The sequence below is a fragment of the Herpailurus yagouaroundi genome, unplaced genomic scaffold (assembly GCF_014898765.1).
Source record: "Herpailurus yagouaroundi ecotype Mexico unplaced genomic scaffold, PumYag 77, whole genome shotgun sequence".
NCBI classification, from domain to species: domain Eukaryota; kingdom Metazoa; phylum Chordata; class Mammalia; order Carnivora; family Felidae; genus Herpailurus; species Herpailurus yagouaroundi.
Window position 1 is genome coordinate 48,874,086 of NW_024412388.1, and position 6,938 is coordinate 48,881,023.

Sequence of the window (6,938 nt, forward strand, 5' to 3'; positions counted from 1 at the left end):
TCGTGACCTGGCTGAAGTCGGACGCTTAACCGACTGCGCCACCCAGGCGCCCCACCTTAGACTTTTTATATAGCACTTTTATTTAATTTTCACTCATATTCCAATTTTGTCAACCACTCAGTGTCCTTTATGGCATCCCCCCCGCCCCTCCTGTGTAGGATCCAATCTAGAGTCAGATACTGCATTTAATGACAGAATCCTCATCTTGCAATTACCATGTTAAAAATAGGTACTGGTAGGAATCATCAGTGGATCCAGGAGGGAATTTTAACAAGTGGCAGGATGTATGCATGGTCTTAAAATGTCTCCTCCCAGATTGTTTAGTACTTACAAGAGGAGAAACAACATTAACTACACAGGGAAGAAATGGGACAGCATCTTGATTGGGGGATGAAAATGAACTTCATATGGGTAGATGGACATCACGTGCCTCTAGATGTGCTAGCCTGAGGTCACAGCATCAGTCTGGCTGGGAATGCATAGCCTGAATCTAATCATAAAAAAAACATCAGACAAACCCAAAATGGGCAGCATTCTATTTTTTAATGGACTATATTCTTCAAAAATGCCTGTGTCATAAAGACAAAGAAAGGCTGTGTAAAGTTTCCAGATTAAAGGAAACTAAAAAAAAAACATAAAGACTATAAAAGCTTTCGATGGAGACAAGTATTTGAAGAAAAAAAAAAAAGAAGGTTGATACCATAACACATGCATAAACACACATAGACATACACATTTGTACATATACACACTCACACACAACATTCCAGACCCAAGAGTAACCACTAATGTTGGCTCTAGAGCCGCCATAATTCAGATGAGTTTGGATAGAGGACACGTAGACTTCAGCAGGTAGGGAAGAAAAGTCACTACAGGTCAGTCCATAAACATCATTTTATTTTTTTTAATTTAAATCCAAGTTAGTTGACACGCAGTGTAATAATGGTTTCAGGAGTAGAATTTAGTGATTCATCACTTTCATGTAACACCCAGTGCTCATCCCAACAAGTGCCCTCCTTAATACCCATCATCCATTTTAGCTCATCCACCCACCCACCTCCCTTCCAGCAACCCTCAGTTTGTTCTCTGTATTTAAGAGTCTCTTATGGTTTGCCTCCCTCTCTGTTTTTATCTTATTTTTCCTTCCCTTCCCTTATGTTCATCTGTTGTGTTTCTTAAATTCCACATGTGAGTGAAATCATATGATATCTGTCTTTGTCTGACTGACTCATTTCTTTTAGCATAATACATTCTAGTTCCACCCATGTTGTTGCAAATGGCAGGGTTTGATCACCAAGTAATACTCCATTGTATATGTATACCACATCTTTATCCATTCCGTCAGTCGATGGATAATGGGCTCTTTCCACAATTTGGCTATTGTTGACAGTGCTGCTCTAAAGATTGTTTACAGGGACATGTGCCCCTTTGAATTAGCATCTTTGTATCTTTTGGATAAATACCTAGTAGTGCAATTTCTGGGTCATAGGGCAGCTCTATTTTTAATTTTTTTGAGGAACCTCCATACTGTTTTCCAGAGTGGCTGCACCAGTTTGCATTCCCACCAGCAAGGCAAAAGAGTTCCCCTTTCTCCACATCCTCGCCAACATCTGCTGTTTCCTGAGTTGTTCATTTTAGCCATTCTGACAGGTGTGAGGGGATGTCTCATGGTTTGATTTGTATTTCCCTGATGATGAGTGATGTTGAGCATTTTCTGTCTGTGAGCCCTCTGGGTGTCTTCTTTGGCAAAGTGTCTATTCATGCCTTCTACCCATTTCTTCACTGGGTTATTTGTTTTTTGGCGATTGAGTTTGGTAAGTTCTTTCTAGACTTTGGATACTAACTCTTTATCTGATATGCCATTTGCAAGTATCTTCTCCATTCCATCAGTGGCCTTTTAATTTTGTTGATTGTTCCCTTCACTGTGCAGATGCTTTTATCTTGATGAGGTCCCAATAGTTTGTTTTTGCTTTTGTTTTCCTTGCCTTCCGAGACATGTCTAGTAAGAAGTTCCTGTGGCTGCGGTTAAAGAGGTTGTTGCCTATTTTCTCCTCTAGGATTATGATGGTTTCCTGTTCAACATTTAGGTCTTTCATCCATTTTGAGTTTATTTTTGTGTATGGTGTAAGAAAGTGGTCCAGGTTCATTCTTCTCCATGTCTCTGTCCAGTTTTCCCAACACCATTTTGCTAAAGAGACTGTCTTTTTTTCCACTGGATATTTTTTTCCTGCTTTGCCAGAGATTAGTTGGCCATACATTTGTGGGTGCATTTCTGGGTTCTCTATTCTTTTCATTGATCTATGTGTTTGTTTTTGTGCCAGTATCATACTGTCTTAATGATTACAGCTTTGTAATATGGCTTGAAGTCCAGAATTGTGATGCCTCCCACTTTGCTTTCCATCTTCAACATTTCTTTGATTGTACAGGGTCTTTTCTGGTTCCATACACATTTTAGAATTGTTTGTTCTAGCTCTGCAAAGAATGCTGCTGGTATTTTGAAAGGGATTGCATTGAATGTGTAGATTGCTTTGGGGACTATCAACATTTTAACAATATTTGTTCTTTCTGTCCATGAACAGGGAATGTTTTTCCATTTCTTTATGTCTTTTTCAGTTTCTTTCATAAGCTTCCTTAGTTTTCAGCATATAGATCTTTCACCTCTGGTTAGGATTATTCCTGGTTATTTTATGATTTTTGGTGCAATTGTAAATGGGATCTATTCCTTGATTTTTCTTTCTGCTGCTTCATTATTGGTGTATAGAAATGCAACTGATTTGTAGACATTGATTTTATATCCTGTGACTTTTCTGAATTCACATATCAATCCTCGCAGTTTTTTTGTGGAGTCTTTCAGGTTTTCCACATAGAATATCATGTCGTCTGCGAAGAGTGAAAGTTTGATTTCTTCCTTGCCAGTGATCTTCCTTTGCCAATCATTCTTCCTTGCCTTTTATTTCTTTTGGTTGCCTGATTGCTGAGGTTAGGACTTCCAGTCCGTCAACAAACATCTTGAAGTTCTTACTCTGTGCCAGGGACTGTGCAAAGCACTCAAGCACAGGGGTAAATAAAGTATGGCCCAGATCTCCCCATTTAATGAGAGATAGAGACAAGTGACTACAATGTAAGAGGTACTGCAATAAAAAGGGCACCTGCAGGAGCAGCTGGGTGGCTCAGTCGGTTAAGTGCCTGACTTCACTCTGGTCACGATCTTACACTTCATGGGTTTGAGCCCCGCCTCGGGCTCTGTGCTGGCAGCTCGGAGCCTGAAGCCTGCTCTGGATTCTGTGCCTCCCTTTCTGTGCCCCTCACCCACTCACACTCTGTCTTTCTCTCTCTCAGAAATAAACATTAAAAAAAGGGGGGGGAGGGGGCACCTGCTGCCGTGGAGTGCATCAAACACCCGGAAAAGGAAGAAGCAGCAGAGGGTTGACAGGTAGGATGGAAAGGAACATGGTATAATGGCTTTGAGCCCTGGCTCGGGATTCTGGGCCTGGCTTTCCCTCTTATTAGCTGTGTCACTGGAGAAAGACCCTTAACCTTCCTAAGCTTCAGTTTCCTTATTTTCAAAATGCAGATATTCATAGTACCTACTTTCCAGGATTACATAAGGATTAAATGAGATGATATATGTAAAGCACTTAGGTTAACTGCCTGGACCATGCCTATTTTTTTGCAGGGCCTGGTACCTAGAAATTGCTCAGAATATTATAAAAATTACCGAGTAGGATGACCCTACCCACTTGTGAAGGCCAGCTCTACGGTGGCATTCAATGCTATCCAAAGGATATTGACATCTTGGACATGGTCCAGGTTGAAGGTGGGTATGTGTGTCCAGTCAAGCAGCAGGAGCAAGTCCAGCTCATTCAGCTCGCCAGACCCCAGCCAGCACTTGGGCCAGAGATGAGAAGGATCGGGGAGTTGGGCTCAGCACATCAGAGGAAAAATCGGGTACAGTAGGACCCAGGCATGATGTCAGGACCACATCTGGACAGGCTTAAACTGGTAAAGCGGATCAGCACTGACTCAGAAACAGGGGCAGGCCTGGGCCTGCTCTGGCAAAGCAGAAGTGCTGTGCAGGGTAGGAACACCGAGGAAGGGGAATGAAGAATTTTCCTCTATGTTCTCTCTAGTCCTTAACTACAGTGCTGAGAGGCGGACAGCAGTAACCTCACATTCCAGCTGAGAAAGTAAGGCTCAGAAAGGATGAGCAGCTTGTCCAGAGTCCCCCAGGTGATAGAGCTGGCATTCAAATTCAGATCCGTTCCGATGGAGAGCTTCGGGGGTCACCCCCTTTTCATAGCTGTAGAGGAATTCTGCCCAGCACCTGCTCTTTAGTGACAGTGCTCATGCTGTGAGCGTCCCATGCTCTCAAGCAACTGCTCTCCCACTCAAACATGACCCGGTGCTTTATAGAAAAAGGAAAACACACACGGATGAGGCAAGGATCATGGGAACCCTGAGAACCCGCTGGCATCTCAACAGTGAGGGACAGCTTGATAGAAAAGCTGAAAGATCTTGGGCAGGATTCTTCAACGTTTTTATTTATTTTTGGGACAGAGAGAGACAGAGCATGAACGGGGGAGGGGCAGAGAGAGAGGGAGACACAGCATCGGAAACAGGCTCCAGGCTCCGAGCCATCAGCCCAGAGCCCGACACGGGGCTCGAACCCACGGACCGCGAGATCGTGACCTGGCTGAAGTCGGACGCTCAACCAACTGCGCCACCCAGGCGCCCCAAGATTCTTAACCCCTAGGCCTCAGTTCTCCCCATGGGTCAATACGATAATCCTGCTACCTACCTTTTAGGGTTAGTGGTAAGGAATCAGAAAACTATGTGTAAAGTTCCTAGCACAGAGCCTGGCAGTAACAGGCACTCCACAAATATTGTTTCTACAGTGTTCTCTTTGGGCCACCTGGCCAGAGGGTTAATTCTTAAGAAAATTCTGGTTCCTACTATAAAGCCAGTGTTTTAGGAAAATGTAAATGTGTGTGTGTGGATTTCTATAACCATATGTAGCTTGAAAACAAAAATTTTAATGGCTCCAATACTCACCTTCTTGCACTGGGGAAGGAGGCTTTATTTAATGCACACATGTAAAGTATAAGTACATTTTGCTTTCATGAAGAAAAATTACAGCGTGGCCAGAATGGTTTGTGGGATTTTTGTTTTGTTTTGTTGCCTACTGAAACCTTTTCTTTCAAGTTGAAGCCAGCCTTGCTTAACGAATCATTTTGCTGAGGAACACATTATAGGTTTTTAGTTTTGACCCCAAATACTTGCCATATGTGAAGAACATAAATGGGGCTTTCAAAGGAGCCCAAGAGAACAAAAGTGGGGAAAGGGAAGTGGGGAATAAAAGACAAGAATGGCAACATGCAGGGTTGCCATAACCCTCAGATGCGACGCCAGTGTTGCTGGTCCACATGAGGCATATGGGAGGGATGCCCTCTCTTAGGGAGACCCAGATGGGGCATTGGCCTTTATATTCAGAGCATAGTTGATGTGGCTGCCAGTTGCACTGGGAACAAGAGGGATATAGGGGTATAAGTTCCAAAGGGAGCAGTAAAAATAAGAAAGAAAAGAAAAGAAAAGGGAAGGGAAGAAGGGAAGGGAAGGGAAGAAAAAAAAAGAAAGAAAAAAGAAAGAAAAGAAAAGAGAAGAAAAGAAAAAAGAAAAGAAAAAGGAAAAGAAAAGAAAAGAAAAAAAAAAGGACATCCTGGAAACTCCCACTGAATCATCAGGTGAAGGTAAGCTGAAACATTAACATGAGCTGCCCTTTCTCACACACCTGAGGATAACCAAGTTATTGGGGCTTATGTGTCCCCCTGCACTGGCCTGTGAGCTCCTCTTTGGGCACCAACCCTCTTAGGACCTTGTTCTCTGCACCTAAACAGTTCCTGGCACGTGTGGTGCTCGATAAATGAATAAATGCATAAACACAAGCTGTTTGTCTGCACAGAGGTGACTGGTAGAACTAAAAATGTCTCAGAAGTACCTCACTTGGGGGTCAGTCTATGATAACGTGTGAATGTGCCTTTATTTAGGTAATGTCGAAGACTTTAAAATGTGCCATGGTCAGTAAGGGTTAAGAAAGTCCTGCCTGATACCTAACGACTTGCTTTTTAGTTTTTTATCACACACACATACGAATAGCTGCACACCTTCGTTTTGGATTGTAGCTCAAGCTTAGAAACCTTTTGCAAATTTTCAGCGTTGTTACAGACCATTTCCCGTAGGGTCCCTTAGGGGAAGCCAATTGCGTCCTAGTTTAGAAATGCCCATTGTTCAGCGGGGCCACAGTACACATGCTTTCAAAATTCAAGGGCATAGTTACAAATAATTACCATCAAAGGATTTAAAATGAAGGACATTGTCGCTAAATAAGAAACTAATGACTGAGCAGAGCTGTGTAATGTAATTATACTTAAGATGGGCCTTCTGATGAATCACAGAGGAATCTTTGTGCTGCCTTGTGTCTCCATAAATGCACTTAACTGCTATTGACAGTAATAGGAGGGAGTCAAATATAAAAAGCTTTTTTTTTCCTTTTCCAGTTTCTAGAGGGAGTTAGAAAGAAAAAGTACATTTTTAAAAAGGATGCTTTGCCCAGTACCTCTGAATACTTGACGATTATATGAAATTATTAAACGAAAGTCACTTAAATGAAAACCAAGCCCACTGCTAATAAATTCAGGTTTCTCTATCATTAACAACCCCCTGAATCTTATGGTCAGTTTCCATTCTGCACAGCAAATCTCTTAAACTTACATATTAAGTGTTTCTATGAACCTAATTTTTATTTACTTAATTCATGCCTGAAGCCTTCATTAGAAGTGTTTTCTTATTAAAATCGGGGGTGAGCCTGGCTCCCTGCTGTACAATTTTAACACATTTGAAAGGGAAAATGTTTTATTGATTAATATCTGATACTTAGGCAA